The sequence below is a fragment of the Brassica rapa genome, unplaced genomic scaffold (assembly GCF_000309985.2).
Source record: "Brassica rapa cultivar Chiifu-401-42 unplaced genomic scaffold, CAAS_Brap_v3.01 Scaffold1068, whole genome shotgun sequence".
Classification (NCBI taxonomy): Eukaryota; Viridiplantae; Streptophyta; class Magnoliopsida; order Brassicales; family Brassicaceae; genus Brassica; species Brassica rapa.
The window spans coordinates 6307-22500 of NW_022611002.1; positions in this window are offsets into that span (position 1 = coordinate 6307).

Below are 16194 nucleotides of genomic sequence, written 5' to 3' on the forward strand. Positions count from 1 at the left end.
GACGTCCTGTGTGTACTGAACAGACAGCCCACGTGGGCCAAAATCACCTGAACAGTCCACGGGAAGGGTCAGCATGCTGAGTCCAAGGACCAATGTGCTGATATGTGTACTGATGGACAGCCACGAACGTCCTGTGTGTGCTGACGGACACACACGGACAGCTACTGATGACCTGTGTGTGCTGACGGATAGCCACAGACAGCCACGGACGTCCTGTTTGTGCTGGCGGACACCCACGGACGTCCTGTGTGTACTGAACAGACAGCCCACGTGGGACAAAATCTCCCAAACAGTCCACAGGAAGGGCCAGGGTGCTGAGTCCAAGGACCAACGTGCTGATATGTGTACTGATGAACAGCCACGGACGTCCTGTGTGTGCTGACGGACACACACGGACACACATGGACAGCCACGGACGTCCTGTGTGTGCTGACGGACACACACAGACGTCATGTGTGTGCTGACGGACACCCACGGACGTCATGTGTGTGCTGACGGACACACACGGACACACACAGACAATCACGGATGTCCTATGTGTCATGACGGACAGCCACAGACGTCCTGTGTGTGCTGGCAGACACCCACGGACACACACGGACGTCCTGTGTGTGATGACGGACAGCCACGGATGTCCTGTGTGATAGATTGCGGTCCACAGATCAATACATGGAGCCGAACACACGGACGTCATGTGTGTGCTGACGGACACACACAGACACACAAGGACATCCACTGACGTCCTGTGTGTGCTGACGGACAGCTATGGACGTCATGTGTGTTCTGGCGGACACCCAAAGACGTCCTGTGTGTACTGAACAGACAGCCCACGTGGGACAAAATCACCCAAACAGTCCACGGGAAGGGCCAGGGTGCTGAGTCCAAGGACCAACGTGCTGATATGTGTACTGATGGACAGCCACGGACGTCCTGTGTGTGCTGACGGACACACACGGACGTAATGTGTGTGCGGACGGACACCCACGGACGTCCTGTGTTTACTGAACAGACAGCCCACGTGGGCCAAAATCACCCGAACAGTCCACGGGAAGGGTCAGCGTGCTGAGTCCAAGGACCAACGTGCTGATATGTGTACTGATGGACAGCCACGGACGTCCTGTGTGTGCTGACGGACACACACGGACAGCCAGGAACATCCTGTGTGTGCTGACGGACACCCACAGACGTCCTGTGTGTGCTGACGGACACCCACGAACGTCCTTTGTGTACTTAACAGACTTCCCACGTGGGTCAAAATCACCCGAACAGTCCACAGGAAGGGCCAGCGTGCTGATATGTGTACTGATGGACAGCCACAAACATCATGTGTGTGCTGATGGACACACACGCACACACACGGACGTCTTGTGTGTGCTGACGGACACACACGAACTTCCTGTGTGTGCTGACAGACAGCCACGAACATCCTGTGTATGCTGGCGGACACCCACAGACACACACGGATAACCATAGATGTCCTGTGTGTGCTGACAGACAGCCACGGACATCCTCAAACGTCATGTGTGTGCTGGCGGACACCCACGGACGTCCTGTGTGTACTGAACAGACCGCCCACGTGGGCTAAAATGACCCAAACAGTCCACGGGAAGGGCCAGTGTGCTGATATGTGTACTTATGGACAGCCACCGACGTCCTGTGTGTGCTGACGAACACAGACGGACACACACAGACAGCCACAGACGTCCTGTGTGTGATGGCGGACACCCAGAGACGTCCCGTGTGTACTCAACAGACTGCCCAAGAGGGCCAAAATCACTCGAACTGTCCACAGGAAGGGTCAGCGTGCTGAGTCCAAGGACCAACGTGCTGATATGTGTACTGATGGACAGCCACGGACGTCCTGTGTGTGCTGACGGACACACACAGACACACACGGACAGCCACGGACGTCCTGTGTGTGCTGATGGACACAGACGGAAAGACACGGACAGCCACGGACGTCCTGTGTGTACTGACCAGACAACCCATGTGGGCCAAAATCACCCGAACAGTCCAGGGGAAGGGCCAGCGTGCTGAGTCCAAGGACCAGTGTGCTGATATGTGTACTGATGGACAGCCACGGACGTCATGTGTGTGCTGACAGACACACGCAGACACACACAGACGTCCTGTGTGTGCTGACGGGCAGCCATTGACAGCCTTGAACGTCCTGTGTTTGCTGGCGGACACCCACATACACACACGGACACAAACGGACAGCCACAGACGTCATGTGTGTGCTGACGGACAGCCACAGACAGCCACGGATGTTCTGTATGTGCTGGCGGTGTAAGACCCGATCCCGGCCGCCTAGGCTGCGGTCAATGCCTCACGTCGCTCTGTCCACTTCCTGGCCGAACCTCTTAATTTTTGCCTTTTATTTATAATATCGCCTAAAGGCGAGGGCTAACTTAGATCTTAGCTAAAGACTTTCCTAGTCTTTAATAGCCTAGATCCTTTCAACAGATACGCAGCGGATTATTCTGTAGTTAACCATTGGTCTAAAACCAATCTAACACTTGTGTGGTCGAATCACCTTAGCCTTGGTCAGTTTACTCAACTACTAATTAGCTTAAAGGTAAATCCTAAACCCAAACCAAGCCATACAATTCTGAGGTTCCATTCCCCTAAACCATTCAATCTAGATCTACGTAAGTAAATTCTACATCATACCTTTGCCAAATCTACGGAGCTTATTAGCTCATCGGTCCTCCATTGACTCGAACTGCTCTTACTTTACAGCTGCACCACGATCACTCAATGATCTTACTTAAGGTCTTTATCTTGATTCCTGCATCAAACAACTCCCCTAGGTACTTAGTCATTCAACCAACCATCCCCACAGACATAGGTAACCTTTGAGAAGTCTTTGAAAGGATAAGGGTTTGCATCTGGCCTTTCTCGGCTCATGCACACTCAAACATCCCCTTGCCATATAGGCAATAGTACCCAATCCATATTCTGGACTGACAAATCTCATTAGATCCTAAGTCAATCAACCAACCATCCTCACATGACTTGGAACTGATGAGCCATCATCTGGCCTGACCGGCTTTGGAACTTAACCCAAACAACATATATGATTTGTTCATACCAAATGATGCATTCCTTAATCAGATTAGTTCCGACACCTTGAACCATCATTCAGAGGTCAGGTCGTCCATACTCAACCATGATCAGATCTTACACGGCCTTCCTTCAACAATCACACTTAGGCTCAGTATCTATGGTCTACGACACATAGTACTAGCCATACACTTCGTCATGACTCTTAGCCAATCTCGAAGCTATCAACACCATGGTTGATATCTAGAAGCATCACATCAATACTCTTACTCCAGCAACGTGACTATCCATACTAGTGCTCGGCCATCGAACCATCATCATGAAACATGATCTGACTACCAGACTTGATAAGCCATCGTCTACTTAGCAGGTACTGATATAACTGGCCTTCCATTGCCATCATGTGGGTCTACGCCCTACATAATGCATATGGCGCCTATCCTACTCACCAACCCAAGGTTTATTGTAAAATATCCCACTTAGCCTTCGCGGCTAAAGCCATCCAACCATAGCCGGATCGTCCATAGTCCCGTCTAACCGTCTGGTTAAGATCTAGGTGCGATCGACCAGTTATAAGTCTGGCCCAAAGGCTCACGGACCTTCTTACCTGATCCGACCCAAAGCCTGGATCCATACCAGAGAGTAAGGCCCAAGACCAAACCGGATTGCCTTGCAACCAATCAGACCTTGCGACACAACACTGCGGTTAAACTAACCGTCCATCCGTTTGACTATGCAGCCGCGGACTGTCCACTTGGTTCGGCCTAAGCCTTGATCCAATGGCACCGTTTGGAACTCAAACCCTTTGGGAACTAGTACCCTTTGGAAACTCGTGCCTCTTGGCAACTCATGACCCTTGGCAACTCGCACCCATTCAGATGTTCCAACCATTCGACCTAACTGTCCGTATGGACTGTCTGGTCTGTACGTGTGTCCGGCCTATGTCCAAAGGACCGCGCCTTAACCTACACAAGACATGAACCATTGTGACTGTTCAGGGAAGGGTTGCAACCCCTTCAGAACAGAACAGAACCGCCCCTATCCAATCGGATCACCTGAGGCCGGTTTAGACCATGCGCGCGCCTAACTCGACGGTTATGGACCGCGACCGCATTACTCAACCAGAACCACGGTTATAACCAATCCCAACATATCCACAAGGCCACGCCAATGTACAGAAGGAGTAGAAGAAGAATTGGATGAAAAGAATGAGAAGAATAGGACACAATCCAAACGCCCTTGGCTAGACCGGTTCGGACTGTCCGATTGTCTTAGCCGATGAGTCGAAGGATACCCCACTGACCCTATCTGACTGAACCACGGCTTTGGAGTCCTTCTCCAAACCTTTCTCTATGCCTTGGGTATTCATAACCGCACGGCCTCCTCTCTCCTAAACCGTTCTCCTTCCCGGAGATACAAAACCACCACGACCGGCCCTTTTCCGGCCGATCTCTTGGCCGGTACTCTCTCTCTCTCTCTCTACGTTTTTCTATGAGCATTTTACTCTGGAATTGGATAATGTAACCCACAGGAGAGGCCCCATATTTATAGAAAACGAGGGGGTAAGTCTTGCCCCACGAACAGGAACGACTTGCTAGCGAACAGGCACCATCGGCCAAGGGTTGTGCCCTCTAGGCCACTTGTATCCCATCACCCTTTCTGATTGGGTTTGGGGTCGGTCATAAGCCCAACCCACGCCCCAAGCCTCCTGGACTTAGCCCACGGCCTTGTCCAAAGACCCAACAGCCCATGGCCTCATGGCCGGACCTCACAGCCCGCCACTGACCCGGACCCGGACCATCGGCCTAAAGCCCGAACAGTCCGTCTAGCTGAGATGAGCTGACTCTCAGCTGTCTCAGCTGAGTGAGCTAGTAGTCCAGCTAGTGGAGCTGACTTAGTAGGGACTGAGCTGGAGTGAACTAAACCTAGCTTCGTTGAGCTGGTCGAGCTACTCGTCTACTTCGTCCAGTTACCGTCTTACTCGTCCTAGCTGTCTCTTGGCTTATATAAGGTTAAGTCTAAGTTTCCTTATGTTCTTAACCTTCTTTTTCGACCATGGAACGCTTGCCTTGATGTCATAAGACTGGCTGGTACGTTTCCTCGAACCATGGCCGTCCTGACAATCCTTTCCAGGATTGGGGGCGTGACAAGTCTCCCCCACTTGTAATTGATTTGTCCTCGAATCCGGTGATGATTATACCTTGTCCCAAGACAAAATATTCCAACCGAACTTATTCTAGTCTTGATCAGAGAATAGAACAAGCTTGATTCAAAACCACCAATTGACCACTTCGATGATCAAATTCCTTTGACCATCGTTGTACAAGTCTCCCCCACTTGATAAGGATTTAACCACAAAAATCCTATCAAGTGGTCCTTCTGGTTTTGCTGATGGCACCCTTACTTGTCTACTTCGACCACAGTCGAGGGTCCATCAAGCACCCATTCAAGTGATACTTGAAAATCCATCCAAAGACATTCCTTGTGTCACTGGCCGAACTCTCCAGGTTGCGGTCCTAGTATCCAACAAGTCTATGTCTTTCCTTTGAATAGCATCTTCTTCAGATTTTATTCTTTCTCTGATCATAGTCCAAGACTAGATCATAATCAGTCCTTAGGAACATGCTGCATACTCGAGCCTTAGTAGATTTGACCAATCCCCACACCACTCGATGTACCAGTCAAGTCCTCACGAACTTGTTCCAATCTTTAGGCTGCTCGTCCTACAACGAGTCCTAACAGATTGTTATGGTTCTTTTGTCCTTCATGGACAATAAGGTTCATGACCTCAGCCACAACATACTGGATCATCCCCTTAACCGGCGACAACCTTTTCAGGCTTGGCCACATTGCGATCTTAGTCCCTCCAGACTAAAAACGCCTCAGACTTGACTTCAGTCCTTCACTGGACTTTGTCATAATTCGATCCTGGTCCTTTCTTGGACTCGATCGTACTCTGGTCCTGGTCCACTCACAGACTTGACCGTTTCACCCCGACCAAAGGTCCATCTCCAAATAGGTCGTGGCCTGATCCTCGTCCTTTACTAGACTTGATCATTCTCAACCTTAGGTCAAACTCCGACTTGGTTGTACTCCGACCATGGTCCTCTCTCGGACGTGGTCAACTTTGGCTCTGCCATTTCGGCCGGAGCCGACATAAACGGACTCTAGGACAGTGATTCTGTCCCTGGTTCCAGTTCAATCATAAATGGTCCGACCTACCAGAGGGGACACTCTGTAGCGAACGGAACACATCTGGGAACTCGGACACCAACGGGTCCTCAAACAGATCTTTCAGATCAACAGAATTTGCCGCGCTCCATAGTGGTAATTGTGGTCAAATAAATACTTCACAATCCCGTCTAAGCATCCGATCCACAAGGAATGCTTGCACCACTACATTCCTTAATGCCGGACTCAGACAATGGATCTCGATACCAACGACATCCCAGACAGATCAACAGAATTGCTGTGCTCCATAGTGGTAGTTGTGGTAAAAAAATACTTCACAAACCTGTCTAAGCATCCGATTCACTTGGACTGCTGACACCCCTACTTTCCTTAGAGCCGGACTCAGACTTTGGTACTGGATCGGGTGAGGTCCAGTCTCCAATTGCACACGAACTTTGTGGCAATCAAGAGTGGCCCGACACTTTCCCAAACAGATTCATGCCTAGGATCATCTCGTGATTCTGTAGGCGCGTGGATATTTTTCTCGATCAGATCTACAGGCAGATTTCTCTCCTGGATCATCACCGGGATATTTTTCATGAGCCCTAGTGAATGCATTATTTGCCCACCGCTGCCCTCACTAGTCTTGAATCATCCCCAGAACTCAGACAGAACTCTTTCCGACCAGTCCCGGACTCACAAAACTATGTGTAGCCTCTATGTCAAAAAGTACGTGTGTTTCCACACCACAAATCCACTTGTGGAAACTATCTCAGTGCATGACCACACCACAAAGAACGTCCCATAACATCCCTCATGGCATTGCCAATAACTTTAATACTTCCACTTCCAGTGGATACCTAGATGAGTAAAATCTCGGTTTGACCACACACTTGGAAAACGTCCCATACCATTCTCCAAGGCGTCTTACTTTTGCGAATGCTCATACCATTCACAAGAGCAATTTTAATATACCTCAATCCCCATCATACTACGGTACTTAAGATCATGTTCTTCCATTGATTGGAACGAACATCATGAGTTTTCTCATTCTTTCCTTGGACGGATTCAGATTGGAATTAATTCATTCCAACTGACTCGATCAATGGAAGCCTACCTTGACTTATACCGAGTCCTAACTGATCCATCTGATCAGAAGTCCACTCGTGTACTGGTCATGTAGTGTCTCCCTTGAGTCAGATTTTAATATTGCATATGCTTTACTTATTATGAACGACCATCAAGGGATAACACTTAACTTCAGTAGAATGCTGCACGTTTATTTCAACCTAAGCCGCTCTCTGGTCCATGTTACTTCCCTTGTTCATGTCATCCATAAACAAGTCTTGCATTGTTTCCATCCCTTCCAACCCGTCTATTACTTCTAAATAACTAGATCGACCAACCTTTCTGTTTATAGGTTCTTGCCTTGGAAAATGTATCTTGGCTAAGCCGGTTCATCTTAGAATTCCCACATTCACAAGCATGATACCCTAGCTTACCTCAACCGTTTCTTGGCTCACCCCAACTAAGGTTTCATAGTCATCATAGTTTTGGAAATAATTTCGGTATGGAACGCATAATCTTAGAGCGTTGTCCTAAACAGGATCAAGCATGCTATGATACCAACTTGTAAGACCAGATCCCGGCCGCCTAGGCCGCGGTCGATGCCTCACGTCGCTCGGTCCACTTCTTGGCCGAACCTCTTAATTTTCGCCCTTTATTTATAATATCGCCTAAAGGTGAGGGCTAACTTAGATCTTAGCTAAAGACTTCCCTAGTCATTAATAGCATACATCCTATCAACAGATACGCAGCGGATTATTCTGTAGTTATCCATTGGTCTAAAACCAGGTCGAATCACCTTAGCCTTGGTCAGTTTACTCAACTACCAATTAGCTTAATGGTCAATCCTAAACCCAAACCAAGCCATACAATTCTGAGGTTCCATTCCCCTAAACCATTCTATCTAGATCTACATAAGTAAATGCTAGATCATACCTTTGCCACATCTACGAAGCTTATTAGCTCATCGGTCCTCCATTGACTCGAATTGCTCTTGCTTGACAGCTGGACCACGATCACTCAATGATCTTACTTAAGGTCCTTATCTTGATTCCTGCATCAAACAACTCCCCTAGGTACTTAGTCATTCAACCAACCATCCCCACATACATAAGTAACCTTTGAGAAGTCTTTGAAAGGATAAGGGTTTGCATCTGGCCTTTCTTGGCTCATGCACACTCAAACATCCCCTTGCCATATAGGCAATAGTACCCAATCCATATTCTGGACTAACAAATCTCATTAGATCCTAAGTCAATCAACCAACCATCCTCACATGACTTGGAACTGATGAGTCATCATCTGGCCTGACCGGCTTTGGGACTTAACCCAAACAACATATATGATTTGTTCATACCAAACAATGCATTCATCAGATTAGTTCCGACACCTTGAACCATCATTCAGAGGTCAGGTCGTCCATACTCAACCATGATCAGATCTTACACGGCCTTCCTTGAACAATCACACTTAGGCTCAGTATCTATATGGCAAGGGGATGTTTGAGTGTGCATGAGCCGAGAAAGGCCAGATGCAAACCCTTATCCTTCCAAAGACTTCTCAAAGGTTACTTATGTCTGTGGGGATGGTTGGTTGAATGACTAAGTACCTAGGGGAGTTGTTTGATGCAGGAATCAAGATAATGACCTTAAGTAACATCATTGAGTGATCGTGGTCCAGCTGTCAAGCAAGAGAAATTCGAGTCAATAGAGGACCGACAAGCTTAAAGCTTCGTAGATGTGGCAAAGGTATGATCTAGCATTTACTTATGTAGATCTAGCATTTACGATGGTCTACGACACATCGTACTAGCCATACACTTCGTCATGACTCTTAGCCAATCTCGAAGCTATCAACACCAAGGTCGATATCTAGAAGCATCACATCAATACTCTTACTCCAGCAACGTGACTATCCATACTAGTGCTCGGCCATCGAACCATCATCATGAAACATGATCCGACCACCAGACTTGATAAGCCATCCTCTACTTAGCAGATACTGATATAACCGGCCTTCCATTGCCATCATGTGGGTCTACGCCCTACATAATGCATATGGCGCCTATCCTACTCACCAACCCAAGGTTTATTGTAAGATATCCCACTTAGCCTTTGCGGCTAAAGCCATCCAACCATAGCCGGATCGTCCATAGTCCCGTCTAACCGTCTGGTTAAGATCTAGGTGTGATCGACCAGTTATAAGTCTGGCCCAAAGGCTCACGGACCTTCTTACCTGATCCGACCCAAAGCCTGGATCCATACAAGAGAGTAAGGCCCAAGACCAAACCGGATTGCCTTGCAACCAATCAGACCTTGCGACACAACACTCCGGTTAAACTAACCGTCCATCCGTTTGACTATGCAGCCGCGGACTGTCCACTTGGTTCGGCCTAAGCCTTGAACCAATGGCACCGTTTGGAACTCACACCCTTTGGGAACTTGTACCCTTTGGACACTCGTGCCTCTTGGCAACTCATGACCCTTGGCAACTCGCACCCATGCAGATGTTCCAACCGTTCGACCTAACTGTCCGTACGGACTGTCTGGTTTGTACGTGTGTCCGGCCTATGGCCAAAGGACCACGCCTTAACCTACACAAGTCATGAACCATTGTGACTGTTCAGGGAAGGGTTGCAACGGTTCATAACAGAACTGAACCGCCCCTATCCAATCGGATCACCTGAGGCCGGTTTAGACCATGCGCGCGCCTAACTCGACGGTTATTGACCGCGACCGCATTACTCAACCAGAACCACGGTTATAACCAATCCCAACATATCCACAAGGCCACGCCAATGTACAGAAGGAGTAGAAGAAGAATTGGATGAAAAGAATGAGAAGAATAGGACACAATCCAAACGCCCATGGCTAGACCGGTTCGGACTGTCCGATTGTCTTAGCCGATGAGTCGGTGGTTACCCCACTGACCCTATCTGTCTGAACCACGGCTTTGGAGTCCTTCACCCGACCTTTCTCTATGCCTTGGGTATTCATAACCACACGGCCTCCTCTCTCCTAAACCGTTCTCCTTGCCGGAGATACAAAACCACCATGACCGGCCCTTTTCTGGCCGATCTCTTGGCTCGTACTCTCTCTCTCTCTCTCTACGTTTTTCTATGAGCATTTTACTCTGGAATTTGATAATGAAACCAAAAGGAGAGGCCCCATATTTATAGAAAACGAGGGGGTTATGCCCTCTAGGCCACTTGCATCCCATCGCCCTTTCTGATTGGGTTTGGGGTCGGTCATAAGCCCAACCCACGCCCCAAGCCTCCAGGACTTAGCCCACGGACTTGTCCAAAGACCCAACAGCCCATGGCCTCATGGCCGGACCTCACAGCCCACCACTGACCCGGACCCGGACCATTGGCCTAAAGCCCGAACAGTCCATCTAGCTGAGATGAGCTGACTCTCAGCTGTCTCAGCTGAGTGAGCTAGTAGTCCAGCTAGTGGAGCTGACTTAGTAGAGACTGAGCTGGAGTGAACTAAACCTAGCTTCGTTGAGCTGGTTGAGCTACTCGTCTACTTCGTCCAGTTACCGTCTTACTCGTCCTAGCTGTCTCTTAGCTTATATAAGGTTAAGTCTAAGTTTCCTTATGTTCTTAACCTTCTTTTTCGACCATGGAACGCTTGCCTTGATGTCCTAAGACTGGCTGGTACGTTTCCTCTAACCATGGCCGTCCTGACAATCCTTTCCAGGATTGGGGGCATGACAGGCGGACACTTACGGACGTCTTGTGTGTACTGAACAGACAGCCCACGTGGGCCAAAATCACCCAAACAGTCCACGGGAAGGGCCAGCATGCGGAGTCCAAGAACCAACGTGCTGATATGTGTACTGATGGACAGACACGGACGTCCTGTGTGTGCTGGCGGACACAGACGGACACACACGGACAGCCACGGACGTCATGTGTGTGCTGGCGGACACCCACGGACATCCTGTGTGTACTGACCAGACAGCCCACGTGGGCCAAAATCACCCAAACAGTCCACGAAAAGGGTCAGCGTGCTGAGTCCAACGACCAATGTGCTGATATGTGTACTGATAGACAGCCACGGACGTCCTGTGTTTGCTGACGGACACACACAGACACACACGGACAGCCCCGAATGTCCTGTGTGTGCTGACGGACACACATGGACACACACGGACAGCCCCGGATGTCCTGTGTGTGCTGATGGACACCCACGGATATCCTGTGTGTACTGAACAGACAGCCCAATCCTGAGTAGGATTGTTGGGACGGCCATGGTTCGAGGAAACGTGCAAGCCAGTCCTAGGACATCAAGGAAAGCGTTCCATGGTCGAGAAAGAAGGTTAAGGACATAAGGAAACTTAGACTTAACCTTATACAAGCTAAGAGAAAGCTAGGCGAGTAAGACGGTAGCTGGACGAAGTGGACGAGTAGCTCGGCCAGCTCAAGGAAGCTAGGTTCAGTTCACTCCAGCTCAGTCCCTACTAAGTCAGCTCCACTAGCTGGACTACTAGCTCACTCAGCTGAGGCCGCTGAGAGTCAGCTCATCTCAGCTAGACGGACTGTCCGGGCTTTAGGCCGATGGTACGGGTCCGGGTCAGTGGCGGGCTGTGAGGTCCGGCCATGAGGCCATGGGCTGTTGGGTCTTAGGACAAGGCCATGGGCTACGTCAGGAGGCTTGGGGCGTGGTTGGGCTTGTGGCGAAGGGATGCAAGTGGCCGAAAGGGGACAACCCTTGGCCGATGGTGCCCATTCGCTAGCAAGTCATGCCTGTTCATGGGGCAAGACTTACCCCCTCATTTTCTATAAATATGGGGGCTCTCTGGTCGATTTCATTATCCAATTCCAGAGTAAAATACTCAGAGAAACCGTAGAGAGAAAGAAAGAGACAAAGAGAGAGTTCCGGCCAAGAGAAAGGCCGATTGTGGTGGTGTTGTGTTCCGGCGACTCTGATAGTTTGAGAACTAACTCCGGTCAAGAATGGGAGATCAAGACAAGGAGAAGAGCATGGAGAACCCAGACGTGGTTCACAAGGTATGTGATGGGCCGTGGCTCCATCAGACCGAACGGACGGTCCATGCGACCGCACCGCGGCTCTGCTCGGTTCCTAAGTCCCATCCGGCTCTCCTTATCTGTTTCAATTCGTTTCTCTTCTCTTCTCTCTGGTTAAACACGAAAGGTTGTGTTGGTTGATTCCAAGGGACACGTCCCTAGGCTTTGGCCGAACATAATCAAACCGCTAGCCTAGACACGGGTCGGTTAGTGGGATGATCCGGTCGCACCAAGACTGGGCGGTTAGGACGAACGGTTGGGAATGTCCCAAAAGGCACGAGTTGTCAAGAGTCACGAGTGTCCAAGAGGCACGAATGGCCAAAGGGTACATGTTCCAAACGGTGTCTTTCGGGACAGGTTAGGACCGATCCTTATGGATCAGCCTATGGCTTGTCTAGTCAAGACAAGGTCACGGTTTGTCTAAGCCAAGGTAGAGTCGGAAGGTCTGACCGGTTGCTAAGCCTTCCGGATTAGGCTTGAGGCTTCCTCGGCCGATTGGATCCAGGCCTAAGGCCGGATCAGGTAAGGGAGTCCGTTGGGCCATCGAGCCGGACTCCATCGGCCGGTCGCACCTAGATTCTATCCGGTTAGACGGATTGGTCTTTGGGGACGATCCGGATCTGTTCGTGTGTTTTGTTATCTATTCTGGACTATCTATCTGATTCTAAGTCAAGGGGTGGTTGGTTGAATGAGTTAGGATACGGTAGGTAGGTTCATACGTTTTATGATTATGTTGACTGAGGTTTATCTAAGTTCTAGGAACCAAGACAAGCATTGTAGAATCAATCCGTTCTATTCTCGGTTATGATTAATGCTTATCTGGTTGTGGTTTCAGTAACTAAGGATGGTTCTGGTCAAGCCAAGGAGCCGTGAAGGCTCGGTCAGTGAGAGGCTGTGTAACGTGTGGTTAGATGATACTAGGGATGAACTAGTGATTGTCTATGAGACTGTTAAGAAGTTGTGTATTGAATCTCATGTTTCTAAGTAATACAAAGTTTATACATTGTTATTCCGCTGTGCAATCTGTTCCTTTGTTTATGAACCTCATATTCGAATATGACTTAGCAAATAAAAGACTTAAAATGGATCAAACAAGCAAAGAAATTAATAAGTAAGCATTCGTATCCAGTTGGGTCAAGAGACCAGGAACGGGTCTTACAGACACACACAGATGTCTTGTGTGTGCTGACGGACACCCACGGACGTCCTGTGTGTACTGAACACACAGCCCACGTGGGCCAAAATCACCCAAACAGTCCACGGGAAGGGCTAGCCTGCTGAGTCCAAGGACCAACGTCCTGATATGTGTACTGATGGACAGCCACAGACGTCTTGTGTGTGCCTACGGACACACACGGAGAGACACGGACAGCCACGGACGTCCTGTGTGTGCTGACGGACACCCACGGACGTCCTGTGTGTGCTGACGTACACCCACGTACGACCTTTTTGTACTGAACAGACAGCCCATGTGGGCCAAAATCACCCGATTAGTCCACGAGAAGGGCCAGCGTGCTGATATATGTACTGATGGACGTCCTGTGTGTGCTGACGGAAACACATGGACGTCCTGTGTGTGCTGACGGACACACATGGACGTCCTGTGTGCGCTGACAGACAGCCAACTGAAGCCACAAACGTATTGTGCTGGCGGACACCCACAGACACACACGGACACACACGGACAGCCACAGACGTTCTGTGTGTGCTGCCGGACAGCCACGACAGCCATGGACGTCCTGTGTGTGCTGGCAGAAACCCACAGACGTCCTGTGTTTACTGAACAGACAGCCCATGTAACACCCCCGAACCGTCCTAAGCATAGGTCGAACCCACCGGCCAACAATCAAACAAGAACATGACCGACGGACGACCCACACCAAGGGTGTGGAGATGAAAGGCCAACCGGCCAGCCACAATCAAACAAGACATGACTGACCGTCCAACCCAACACATGGTCCGGAAGCGTACGTGACGGCAGGGACAATCCGGCAGAGTCACAAAACGTTCTCCAAGACCTAACCAGTTCATCCACTAACTCGTCCCGCTGCGTCAAGGCATAAGGCTTTGCAACCCGTACCTAGAGTTAGCGTTTCCGTTAGATCGAGGCTAAGGCTTTTCAACCCGTACTACGACCTAACGTTGTGTTAGACCGGACTAGTCAACATATCAAGTAACTCATAAGCGCATATAAAACAATTTACTTTATTGATTCGAGAAATATACATACATTGATATAATTCGAGAGCCGGTCCCGGCCTAATGCAAATGCGTCAACTAAACACTAAATCCACAATACCGTTTAGAAAAGGCATGAAATCTACACCGGCGTCCTAACGTCCAGCACCAAGCTATCCGATCATCCTTACCTAAAGCGACCTGCAAAGGACAACGGATTGGATGAGTAATCTAGTATTACTCAGTGAGCTGGCGGCCTCTACCCGCAACCTAGACTCTACCCAGACAACCCAAAATAACAATCAATCTAGCCCTAGCATGCAATAAAAGCTAAGGCTAAGCAAACCGTTACTAAGTTAGACTTGGCCTCCTGCCATGATCTAGCTTCAAGTAACGGGAACCTGCATAAAAACAAGTCAACAACCAATCCCTAGTTAACCATATATACGCCTGAGTTCAGTACTCATGTAGTGTTAGACACTTAGACTATACAAGTATCACTAGTCGATCGACCAACAATCAAACAAGAACATGATCGGCCAACCAATGATACCGCATAGCTTTAATATCCACCACCCTTCACAAGCAATCCCTCAAACACATACAGGCCAACGTCAGGCCTACAATAATAAAATACACACCAAGCCTAATCCGGTACCTAAGCCAGACTTAGGACTTAATGTCAGAACCTGCAAGCAAATCAATCAACCACAAACACAATCACAATAATAAGACTATGAGTAACTACGACTCGATCTAACTTGTAACGCCGTATATCGGTGCTACACTAACTCGAGGGTTCCTCACCCTCAAGACGACACAATAAAACTAACTCGACACACTATTCTACTTAGACTCAATACTCTAACATGGGCCCTGGTGATCTCGTGTTCCTCCTCTCTATCGGCAATATCCTATCTCCCTACCACAAAGGCCAGAAGAAGGAACTTTCAACCGACCGCGGCCCACAGTCCTTCGGGTCACCGCGCGACAGCCCACAGTCCTTCGGGTCACTGTCCCATTACACCGTCGTGTAATACTCAGCCATAGTACATGACACCGTTCGTCTGAGTCTTCCCGATCCAGCGAATAAGGGGTTTCCTTGAACCCGCTGGGTACGAGGCCGAGGAAAACACTAATCACCCCTACACAAGCCTAGTATGGGCGGGTTACGCACATACTGTCGGCACCACTCACACAAAACAAAACTCAATCTAGAACCTAACCTAAAGATAAAGTTCCAGATCCTAACTAGACACTCGACTCTACAACACAAACCAATAGTACCAGTAGTCCGGCCTATATGGCCTAAGACCCTTAGTACTAACTACTAAACAATAATATCAATACTAAACAATACAAATCAAACCGTTACCCAGATAGTCCAGCCTCCCGCTGAAACTATCTTTAAAGATAACGGGAACCTGCACTCAACAATATCAACACGCAAGAATAGAAAACATGATGCATCCTAGCCCTAGTCCTAGTCAGGTTATTAACTCAGTCTTAATTCCATTCATCTCAGCTTAGCCCTTGCTAAACTGAGTCCGGTTCCATAATTAAAATAACCCTAAGGACTCTACCATTCAATAGCGTGATAATTCTAATCTATATGCAGACTCGATCTACCCTAAATTCCAAGTGGAATTCAAACAAACCAACTCACAGTGTTCTAGGCGAGA